Source organism: Haliotis rubra, unplaced genomic scaffold, assembly GCF_003918875.1.
Source record: "Haliotis rubra isolate DU_JTF1 unplaced genomic scaffold, ASM391887v1 Scf1040, whole genome shotgun sequence".
Lineage (NCBI taxonomy): Eukaryota > Metazoa > Mollusca > Gastropoda > Lepetellida > Haliotidae > Haliotis > Haliotis rubra.
This window is the reverse complement of record NW_025764938.1, coordinates 150,652-163,531: the sequence shown is the minus strand read 5'-3', so window position 1 is coordinate 163,531 and position 12,880 is coordinate 150,652. Positions and strand designations below refer to the sequence as shown.

General features: G+C 45.6%; 1 protein-coding gene across 1 annotated transcript in view; it reads left to right on the top strand.

Moving 5' to 3' along the window:
* LOC124274684 (mitofusin-2-like) overlaps positions 1-12,880 on the top strand; it is a 118,530-nt gene that overhangs the window by 105,199 nt on the left and 451 nt on the right. The gene's annotated exons all lie outside the window — the stretch shown is intronic.

Genomic DNA, 12,880 nt, shown 5'->3' with positions numbered 1-12,880 from the left:
ATTTGCAGGCCAAGGCAGTAAGTCAACGTTGTGGTGTTGCAAGAAATCCATAGCAACCCTTGCCGTATGAGGGCGGGCATTTTCCTGTTGGAATGTTAACCCAGGGCCATGACGTTGCAGAAAAGGAATTGCCACAGGTCGAAGAATCTGATCCCTGTAGCCCACACCAGTTAAGTTGCCCTGAACAATCACCACAGGAGTTCTTTCGCGTGCTGTTATTCCACCCCAAATCATCACGGAACTACCACCAAAGCGATTCCTCTCCAAGTTACAGGCCTGTGCATAATGTTCTCCCACGTGTCTATAGGCATGTTGACGTCCATCACTATGGTAAATGTTAAACCTGGACTCATCTGTAAAAACAACATTTCTCCACCAAAACAAGGTTCTGTGGACATGATTTCGGCACCACATTCGGCGAGCTTGTCGATGACGTTGTGTGAGGATAGGCCGTGTTGCGGGACATCGTGGTCTGATCCCGTGATGACGTAAACATTGTCTAACTGTGTTGGGGTGGATACGGCGAAGTCCTGGGATGGTTCGGGCAGTCATCACTGCAGTCTGAAACCTGTGGCGAAGATGGGTCACCCTTATCCATCTGTCCTGTCTTGGCGTTGTTACACGTGGACGTCCAGAACGTGGCCGATCGGTGACGTCATTTGTGTTCTGTGTTCACCAGTGCAGAAATGGTGTTCCGGTGGCAGTGGAAATGTGCAGCCACTTGTCGTTGAGACATTCCCCCACGGACCATCCCAATGGCCTCATGACGTTGTGCAGACGTGAGCCTTGGCATGCTATGCGTTTCAATAGCCGTTTATTTTTTTGAACGATCGCAAGGGCAGGGGTTGAGCTTTCCAAAGTGACAGTATTGTGTGGCATTCATTTGCTCTGTTTCTCTTTCCCGGAATGCACGTGCAACAACGTATTGCACGTCTCAACGACGAACCACTGACGTCACGGAACGTGGCACGTGCATGCATGTTGGATACATGTCACTAATCTCTGAGTTTAAATCCTTATGTGTCTACACAGGTTTGATAAATTTTAGGAAATTAGCTTCAATTGGTCCGCCGTCAATATTCGATGAATGTACTTTAAGCTGATGAGGTGCATGTGCTCGGATAAATGAATGTAGTCGAGCAATTGGAAGGCTCTAGGAAATCCATGACCCCCTCGAGGCTTGTGGTGGGGCTCTTCCTGGTTGTATATAAATACGACAATGTTTATAATGATGGCGATCATACCAGTGTACTTTTACCCCATTTAGAATTGGTACCTCTTTTGCGGGGTCATCTCTGACGTCACGGAACGTGGCACGTGCATGCATGTTGGATACATGTCACTAATCTCTGAGTTTAAATCCTTATGTGTCTACACAGGTTTGATAAATTTAGATTTTAAATTTTTGTATGCACAGTTTTTTTATGTGCCTAGTATATATATAGCTTGAATGCACAACCACTGGCAGAGTGTAACTGCCGGTCTGATGGGAACGTGCCGGACTTCGGAGCTAGAGATTTATCATTCGATTCCCAGACAAATCATTTTTTATTTGTTGTACTCTGAATGGAACGTACCGGACCTAGAGTTTTAGAGTTCTAATCGCTGGCAGAACATTTTTTTGTTTTTTGGGGGGATGTTTTTTGTACTCAAACTAGTATTTCGGCTAGGCCATAATGATATCTACAAAGCAGTTTAACGTTAATCTTTGATGGTATCTTTGTTCTGGGTCAGTGTTTTAAGGCCTTCCGTTGCAGCCGACGCGAAATGAATTTCAGGGTTACTCCTGCCACCTCCGATACCCCGGCGGCTATTTCTAACCCGAGGACAATGGGTGGGGCCACGATGGTGGATAATAAGCCGATGCCGGCACCCCGAGTCCCATGCCAGCGACCACGAGGGATGTGTCAATCCAGTCAATGGCATTGACGGCTCGATGGTACTGTTTGTGCAATCCGAGTCGCATGTTGGTGTTTAATTTCGCTGATTTATCGCAAACGAAATCCATCCACGGTTTCGAGCGATTGAGACACGTCGTCCATGGCTGGATAAAATACACATCTCGAGTATATGACGAGTTTAGGAAATTAGCTTCAATTGGTCCGCCGTCAATATTCGATGAATGTACTTTAAGCTGGTGAGGTGCATGTGCTCGGATAAATGAATGTAGTCGAGCAATTGGAAGGCTCTAGGAAATCCATGACCCCCTCGAGGCTTGTGGTGGGGCTCTTCCTGGTTGTATATAAATACGACAATGTTTATAATGATGGCGATCATACCAGTGTACTTTTACCCCATTTAGAATTGGTACCTCTTTTGCGGGGTCATCTCTTAGGTAAACTTGAATAATAACTGTCGAACCTTGTAACACTCTGATCCAAGTTTCGGAGATTTCATAATTATGATTTTTTTTCAATTGCATCAGTTTATATTCGGGTTCCGGACGGGTGATTACCTGTTTGATCTGGTAACGTTGATACGTACACCGTCTTTTCGTTGATGGGCTAAAACTATTCAGTAGAGCCCAATTACTTTTCAGTTCGATGACATCACCATCCGCATCTAGGATGAGATAGGGTAGGTGAGGACGATATTTATGATCCAGTTCAATTTGAAGATCACTTCTAGACGTTGATTATTTTGCAAGTGTAGGATGTACAAGGCGTCTTCCGTCCTTGGTTCGTCGAATCCTCGCCTGTCTCCGAGATCGGATAATGCGATGGTGATGCTATGACTTGGGGTTGACACGTCGCCCATGGTTATGCTCGTATTATGGAAGAGTCTTCAATTGTTTCTCCGACAATTTTTCGAGCGTAAACTTTAAGCTGATGAGATGGATTTTTGGAGGTAAAAAAATCTTTGTGAGCGTGATTTTATTATCCAAGATAATCATGACGTCTTCGAGACTCGCGTAAGAGTTGCCGTCTTTCTGTATATAAATGCAGCACACATGATTTTGATGTTTTCGAGGCCAACGGAGGAATACTCCCAGTATAATATCCATATTTTGTTTGGGTGATGCCTCCCCGAGAAAGACTTTGATATAGAGCATTGAATTGGTTGGAATCTCTTCTAGGACATCGGACGCCCCTTCGAATTCAAGCACCAACTGTAAACTCGTATTTCGACTATCCGGTCGACTCGCTAGCAAATGACCTGCTTTTCCTGGCTCACGAGCACACTCCTTTGTTGCGAGTGGACGTAAGATCGATGAGAATCCCCTTATTTAGGACTTTCGTTACATAATGATCCTTCGTCTTCGTAGGGAGAAACGAGGGTAATATCGAGTATCCAGTCGATTTGGGAGGAGATCAACGTCCATTGGTTATCATCGGTGAGGACGAACTGGTACAACATGTTTTTTAAGAGACCTCAGGTCTTGACATTGTCTAAATCGCCAAGATTGCCATCAAATGCCGGGACCATCACCCATATCTTATTGTCATTGAGGACGACATTGTAATGAGTGTTTTCCCTCCGGTGACGACATCGTCTAAATCTCCTAGTTTACCACCACCACTGCGGACTTCCGCTCGCCTGTAAACGTTGTTTCTTAATTCTAAGACGTATACCTTGCCTTCGACCCGGGTTCGTCGAAGCCGCGCGTGTCCCCGAGGTCGGAGATCGATGCGGTAGGACATTTTCTAATTCGCATGGCCATTCCTGGACCCGAAGCTGGAGTAATGGTTGTTTGATGTGCAGCGTGGCGCTGAGTTAGCCGATATGCATGGGTTTATGTCTTATATCTAAAACGGATAGTTTGAGTTCAGTGATATTGCCCAGCATTCTGTACTGCAAGGTCAAAAACGATTCCATTCTATCGTCGTTGCACTTTTCCACTCTCAGCAGCTTGGAAGGATGTTCGCCTTGAATATTATCGGTTGTGCTTACCCGGTAGAGATGAACGAACACCTCGTGATAGACCACGAGGCTCGGTAATTTCGTACCCGTGACGGTCTCTCGAGTGGTATGTTGCCCGACGGCAACCCAAGCATTCTCTCCAAGGCTTTACCGAATCGGATGGGTTTTTCCCCATTCGTGAACGTCAGCGTGCCATTTGACTCATTGAGTTTGAGGCTGGCTCCCATGGGTTTGAAAATTTCATCCTTCAGCATGCACACGCTGTAATAACCGTCGGACAAATTGTGGCGTTTGCCATCAATGAATAGCCTGGTGTTCCCTTGATGTTGACCGATGTTCGTCCATCGCGGGTAGTAGGTGAGATTGCAGAGAGCGACTTCGAGGTCCCCAGACGTGTTTTCGATCGCGTGCTGCAGTAGAATGGGCTCGCTGTTAGTGATTTCCGGGAGCGTGATGAACATGTTACACATATACGAGACACTGCGGTATACTTTCAATATGGCTACGCCAAAGTACACGCCGGGAGTATTTTATCCTAAAAGCGATACGAAGGTCAACGCAACCGATCTCACGCATGGATGTGAAGGAGGGTTCCCACTTCAAGCTCGATTTATCAATATATTTGAAAAGTATAGGCTGACGGTCATGAACATCAAGGCAGTGCACTCATGGTTTCACAACCCGATGCAATTCTGGCAGAATCAATTCAATTTCACCATGTGGTGTGTGACGACGTGATGTGGTGTGTCGTTGAACGACACGCGTCATGATGAACTGAGTCGATCCGTGTTTTTATCCCACCGGCATGTAATGCGGTGGGATATAGTCGTCGCCTCGTCCGTCTGTCCGTCCGTCCGTCCGTAATCATTTTGTTTCCGGAGCATAACTCAAAGACCGTTAGATATTTTTCATCCAAAATTGGTAGATATGTCAAACATAACCTAAAGTGGTGCCTTTTGCTATTTACAGATTATTGTCATTTTTATTTTTCTCGGTTTCCATGGAAACGTTTTGGACTTAGTCTTAAAGAAGGGTGGGCTTCGTTTCCGGAGCATAACTCAAGAACCGTTTAATATTTTTCAACAAAACTTGGTAGATATATCAAACAGATCCTTAAGTGGTGCCTTTTGCTATTTACAGATTTTTGGCATTTTTATTTTTCCCGGTTTCCATGGAAACGATTCAGACTTAGTCCCAAAAGTGAGGGGTGGGCTTCGTTTCCGGAGCATAACTCAAGAACCGTTCAATATTTTTCAACAAAACTTGGTAGATATATCAAACAGATCCTAAAGTGGTGCCTTTTGCTATTTACAGATTTTTGGCATTTTTATTTTTCCTGGTTTCCATGGAAACGATTCAGACTTAGTCCCAAAAGTGAGGGGTGGGCTTCGTTTCCGGAGCATAACTCAAGAACCGTTCAATATTTTTCAACAAAACTTGGTAGATATATCAAACAGATCCTAAAGTGGTGCCGTTTGCTATTTACAGATTTTTGGCATTTTTATTTTTCCTGGTTTCCATGGAAACATTTTGGACTTAGTCTCAAAAAGTAAGGATTGCTTTCGTTTCCGGAGCATAACTCAAGAACCGTTTGATATTTTTCAACAAAACTTGGTAGATATATCAAACAGATCCTAAAGTTGTGCCTTTTGCTATTTGCAGATTTTTGGCATTTTTATTTTTCCTTGTTTCCATGGAAACGATTTGGACTTAGTCTCAAAAAGTAAGGATTGCTTTCGTTTCCGGAGCATAACTCGAAAACTTCTCTATATCTTTCAGCAAAACTTGGCAGATATGTGAGGCAGATCCCAAAGTGGTGCCTTTTGCTATTTGCAGATATTTGTGATGTATTATTTTCTCTGTTTCCATGGAAATGATTCAGACTTATTCTCAAAAGGAAGGGGTGGGTTTCGTTTCCGGAGCATAACTCAAGAACCGTTTAATATTTTTCAACAAGACTTGGTAGATATATCAATCAGATCCTAAAGTGGTGCCTTTTGCTATTTACAGATTTTTAGCATTTTTACTTTTCCCGGTTTCCATGGAAACGATTCGGACTTAGTCTCAAAAGTGAGGGGTGGGCTTCGTTTCCGGAGCATAACTCAAGAACCGTTTAATATTTTTCAACAGAACTTAGTAGATGTATGAAACAGAACCTTAAGTGGTGCCTTTTGCTATTTGCCGATTTTTGACATTTTTATTTTTCCCGGTTTCCATGGAAACATTTTGGACTTAGTCTCAAAAAGTAATCATTGCTTTCGTTTCCGGAGCACAACTCAAAAACCGTATAATATTTTTCAACAAAACTTGGTAGATATATCAAATAGATCCTAAAGTGGTGCCTTTTGCTATTTGCAGATATTTGTGATTTATTATTTTCTCAGTTTCCATGGAAACAATTTGGACTTAGTCTCAAAAGGGAGGGGTAGGTTTTGTTTCCGGAGCACAACTCAAAAACTTCTTAATATCTTTCAGCAAAACTTGCCAGATATGTGAGTCAGATCTTGAAGTGGTGCCTTTTGCTATTTGCAGATTTTTGTCATTTATTTTTTTCATGATTTCCATGGAAACGATTTGCACTTAGTCTAAAATCAAGCTGGACTTTAAGTAACTGTCAGATGATTTGTTCTTTCAAAGATGTGGGGGCCGGGGGGATATGTCATCTTCTGATGACTCTTGTATTTTCACTCGTACTACCAGATGAGACGCATCCTGAAAGAAATCAGCGCCCCGCTTCTGCAGGACAGGATCGCCGGGCTTACGAACGTAGGAGTGAACCACAGGTTGGGCATTCTGTACAGTGGATGGCGATCCGTGAGAAAATTCAGAGAAGATTTACTGAATAACGCCATAGTTCAACATAAGTTAGTTGTTATTAAGGGTAATGAAATTGTATTGCCAGGAGTTAGAGATCTTCCGGAAATGCCAAGTGGGGTACGCACTGTGAAAGAAATCAGCGATGCTTTAGTGAAACGAGAGATATACTTCGACCAGGATTTGCTCTGTTGAATAATGAATGGCGAGATGATAGTGGGCTACAACAACAAAATAGTCATCGCAACCGCCGATCAAAAGTAAAGCATCAATCCCGATGCCAACGTGAGTCGAGTCCCACCAACCACGCATACCTGTGAACCGGGGATCGTGACGCCGCCACCAGAACCAGAGCCCAGCGTTCAACCTGCACCACCACGACTATCGGCATGCGAGGAGGTCGAACATCAGCAACACTTCGATCATAAAACGGCGGTCGTGGTCGCTGGAATCGCCGTGGGGTTGTGTCTCATTTGGTTAAAAATTCTTTAGCGGCAACGTACACCAGTCCGACCACCCCGACAATGACCACCCACAGGTTCTGACTGGGCCGTTTTCGACAACAAACCCAGCAACCAGGACACGATGCTGCCCAAGATGCCGGGCAGGGCCTTGGCGGCTTTGTCCGCCAGTCTCCCCAAGGCTTGGAAATTATACTGTTTCTTAATCCAGTCTCTGACGTCGCCGCCTTTTTTGGGTGGTGGGCTTTGTGGTGAGCTTAGAATTAGCCGCCACCGTAATGATTGCCAAGCAATTAGACTAGAATGTATCTAAGTGCATATAGCGAAGATGAGACCCGCTTCGTATCGTTGTCAATACGTGCTTCTGGGAAAAACCGAGACTAGCGACGAGAAATGCAAGACCGAGGGGTACTGCGTCATACACATGATGTCCATCCAAAAGGGTTTTGAGAACTACACGTGCCAAATGTGCGAGATTGGTGTGAAATGTCACTATTGGCGATGTAAAGCCCACGGAACAGATGTGGTCCGAAACCAACTGAATTACGACAAAAAGAAAGATTATCTCAATGAGCGTAACCGACTCCTCAGAATAAAAATGTAAAAAAAATAAAATTATGAGCGCTTCAGTTCAAAAGAGAGAAGGCTGATGCAGTTATCTCCCTTTGAAAACAACAAACAATTAGACATTTAACTTTGCATGTGGATATAGTAAATCAATTAGACATTTGACTTAGCATAGGGATATAGCAATCATGACTACCATCCGCGAACTTAAAGCTCTTGCTAAAAGTCGTGGATTGGTGGGTTATTCTCGCATGAGGAAACCCCAACTTCTCACCTTGCTCGACATGAAATATGTCAAACACCCTACCGTGCGAGACCTCAAACTCTGAGCTAAAGCACGGGGATTGAAGGGTTATTCTCGCATGAGGAAAGCCCAACTGCTCACCTTGCTGGAAGACACTGAGCTGGTCGAGTTGAGATTCGTGCCAACAGACCATGCCGTGGGTAGGTATCTGAGAGGCTAGAAAATCTAGTCTAGTCTAACATCGACGGCAACAGCTCCAAACCCCTGATTGCCGACAAAGTCGAAGAAGAGTTGGATGATTTAAAACGTATTAAATACCAGTTGACCATCCACATGTCGCTCTACAAAAAGCAGATGGATGGCAATACCGAGTCCATCAAGCCATATTTCAGAGGCAAGCAGGAAGTCGTACTTCAATCTGACTCGATCCCTTCGACCCTCAATACCTCGCTACAATAAATACAAGAATCCATGGAACGATGGACGCACAGGGGCTCCGGGTGGGTGGTGGGAAGTGTCAACACCATCTATTTGGACGTAGCGAACTACGTACCGTTCAAAGGCAGATCGTACCTACACTTGCCACCTTACTACAGAAATAAAAAAGCCATTACTAACATTAAACAATAAAGACGATGCTTGTGCAGTATATTTGGTGAGAGCTGGCTTATTTCCAGTAACTATTGATAAGAACAGACCTTCGAGCTACCCCGAAGACAATGGGCTTAACTGGGATGGCTTAGTTAAACCCACACCCATTTCCTACTGAGCCTGATTTGAAAAACTAAACCATTTAGCCATCAACATCTTTGGCCATGAAGGCAATACGACCATCGTACACCGATCGACGCACAGAGAAAAGAAACATTTCTGCGAACGATGTCTGCACGGCTTCACGCGAGCGGACCTACTGCAAGCGCACCGGGAGGATTGCCGTGATGGCGATCCGAATCGACATGCCTCGAGAACATGGAAACATCTTAAAATTCATCAACCACAAACATCAAATGCCCGTGCCTTACGTCATTTACGCCGACTTCGAAGCGCTCATCAAACGGGTCGACCACATCGCGCCATTACCCGGCAAAAAGTTTTACATACAAAACACAAGAACACCAAGCCTGCGGGTTCGGTTACGTTGTCGTTCGATGCAATGGTGAAATGGAGACTCCAGTGATCAACCGAGGTCCCGACGCAGCCGAAACGTTTCTCACGTTCTTACAAAGTGAAGAGAAAAACATCAGGGAAGCGTTGTCGGATCCTGCTCCCATGAATATGACGCCGGAGGATGAACTCGCTCACAAGCATTCTAAGTATTGCCACGTGTGCAACCAACCCCTGAACGGGGATGTCATGAGAGATCATTGTCACATCACCGGCAGCTACTGAGGTGCTGCTCACGACGCGTGCAACTTAAAACTCGAATCGATCCACACAAAATCAACATCCCCGTGGTCTTCCACAATTTGAGAGGGTACGATGCTCACTTGATCATGCAGGCCATCTCGAGCATCGATGGCAATATCAAGTGGATTCCCAACAACATGGAGAAATACATTTCGTTCTCGCTCAACGGTCTGAGATTTATCGATAATGGTCAGTTCCTCCTGTCATCGCTCGATAGTTTAGTCAAGGCCAACGATACCTGGGTTGCGAGAATCTGGGCGACTACCACAACCTGTACTTGAAAACGGCCATGCTCCTGCTGGCTGACGTGTTCGAGACGTTAGAACGACGTGTTTGAAACAGTATCAACTCGACCCCACCTGGTACTACACCAGCCCCGGTCTCTCTTGGGATGCGCTCTTGAAGAAAACCGTAATCAAACTTGAATTGCTCACGGATTACGACATGCACCTGTTCATGGAAAAAGGCATGCACGGTGGGATTTCCATGGTCTCCAAACGGTAGGCGAAAGCCAACAACAAATATGTGGAAGGCTACAACTCGAGCAAGCCCACCAACCATCTCCTGTATCTCGACGCCCACAACCTGCACGATAGCCAGTCTCTGCCTACAACCTGCACGAGTGGTTGGACGATGAGATCGATATCACGAGCATCGCACCGGATTCGAACAAAGGCTACATCCTCGAAGTGGATCTGGAGTATCCCACGGCATTGCAGCTATCCTCTGGCTCCGAATGGTTGATGCTGCACTGAGACTGGTTGTCGGACTATCAGCTAACGTTGCTTGGGAAAAATAAGCTGGCCAAAGTGGAAAAACTCATTCCAAACTTGATGCACAAGACCAAGTACGGAATCTGCAACTGTACCTGTCACTTGGCATGAAGCTGACAAAAGTACACCGAGTGCTACAATTCGATCAAAGTCCCTGGATGGAACATTACATTCAATTGAACACTGTGCTGCGAAAACAGGCCACCAGCAACTTCGAGAAAAACCTCTACAAACTGATGAACAACTAGGTTTTCGGCAACCATGGAAAACTTGAGAAAACAGGTGACGGTCAAACTCGTGCGATCTCACGAGAAAGACAAATTCTGGAAACTCATTGCCAGCCCGGCATTCAACCAAGGCAAGCTATTAGACAACGACTTGGCAGCGCTGCACATGAACAAAAGCCACATCAAGCTCAACCGGCCCGTCTACGTTGGGATGAGCATTCTCGACCTCTCCAAACATCTCATGTATGATTTCTACTACAACCGACTCAAGAAGCAATATGGCGATCGATGCGAGCTGCTCTACACAGACACGGATTCCTTGTTGTTGAATAAACGTACCGAGGACGTGTACGAGGACATGGCAAAACACAGCCACCTGTACGACACCAGCGATTACCCCTCAGACCACGGCCTACACAGCACGACCAATACAAAGGTCCTCGGCAAGATGAAGGACGAATGCACGGGAACACCTATCACAGAATACGTCGGATTGAGACCCAAGATGTATTCCATCCTGAAAGCCGACAACGGCGAGATCCGATAGGCAAAAGGGGTCAAGAAATACGTGGTGAAATAACTCATCAGACACATCTCTTCAAACAGGCTCTGTTCGAAAAACGCACGTTCAAAGACCCCAACTGAACGCGTTGAGAAGCGACAAACACACCATCTACGGCATCACTCTCAACAAGATATTGCTGTCGCCACTGGATACCAAACGGTGGATTGCGAACGATGGTATCCACACTTATGGCTATGGATACCAACAGTCTGTCTAGACCTCGACGAGTTGGGTGTTTCTGAGACCCCAAATAAAAAAACTCCACTCTAGACAGACTATTGAATGGATAATAGCGTGTATACATCATGGAGAAGGTTTACTACAGTCCCCGGGGTTACTGGAAAGGTGTGGGCGCCATCCCGAAGCTAGCCAAAGCCTCTCGCATCTCCGAGGATACCGCCAAAGCTTGGCTTAAAAGGCAAGCCATCTGGCAACTATACCTGCCGGCTCCCTGATACATCCCGAGAAGAAAGTTTGACATTTCCATACCCAATTGTACCCATCAAGCCGACCTCCTGTTTCTCCCGCAGGACAGGGTGAGAAACAAAATGTACAAGTACACCCTGACCATCGTGGATGTTGCAAGCCGCTACAAGGAAGCGGAACAGTTAACGACCAAAGATTCGAATGTCGCTAAGGCCTTGGAACGTATCAACAAATGCAGTCACTTGACCTGGCCGAGCGAATTAGAAGTCGTTCACGGACGCGAGTTCATGGCTGTTATGGAAGCATAAAGTCCAGGTGAGACGGGGCATGGCCGGAACTCACCGAAGCCAAGCCATCGTCGAAAGATTCAACAGGACTTTAGCCGACCGTTTGTTCAGACATCAGTATTCCCGAGAGATGGTCAGCCCAGAAAAACGATCGATGGAATGGGTCGTACGCTTACCGCAAGAGGTGTCGGCGATCAACAATGAAGTCACTTGACTCCTCGATAAAAGACCCATCGAAGCCATTCGAATGAAATCCGTGACGACCGACTCGGCTGCACCATCACATCATGGGAAAGAAAAGAAACTACCGGATCGAGTCGTCGTGACGTATCTGTACCAGCCCGGTGAACTCGAAGCCGGGGACAAACGTCGTGCCACAGACCCCGTATGGTCAATGAAAACAAACCACATCGACCGAGTGGACAACGAACCGAATCTGTATCACTTGCAAGACGGGCCAGGTACGGGATTCGTCTGATAGGAATTACAAATCGTCCCTCACGACACGGTATTGCCCCCTTATTAAAGATTCGTTTTATGTTTCTCCTACATGTGGAGATTGATCGAGAAACCGTTGTTCAGACGCGTCGGGGTGGACGTCCAGGGCCTTGATATTTTCGCTGCCCTGCGTCAAGTGATCAGTCGAGGGAAATTCACCAGCCTGTATGATAGTTTAGGTCTCGTGGGTACCGAACGGTTACAACGCCTCATCGATACGTTAATCGATTATACTTTCGAGACCCGAGAATGCGATGTCCCGTACTCCTTAATCCACTTCAATGAGTTCATGGCAGACCCACTCCATAAAGTAGTCACCGAATATTACGGCTACATTTAAATCGAATCTAAACCCCATTGTTAAGCTCGGTCTAACCTGAAGGCACATCGAAGGATGGCTTGCGCTACACCCTCACCTTTTTTAAAGGGGGGGCTGGGGGGCTTTAGTCCCATAAATAAGCCTCTAAGCCGCATGTGATGCAGAACCCACATTGTACTCCTACTTAAAGGTTACGCATGCTCCTGGGTTCCTTGGGGTAAACGTCTTCGTTTTACCACAGCAAGCTAATATGATGTGATATGACTGTTGGAATGGAGTTAATCCCATTGCCTGTAAACACAACATACAAGGAAAAGTTGCCAGCAGTGTCTTACTCAGTATAACATCAAATCCAATTACAAGAATTCAGGAGTATCATTGATCATTTGAAGATGTTATGCAATGACTATTACATGTTTGCGTGTTGGAAG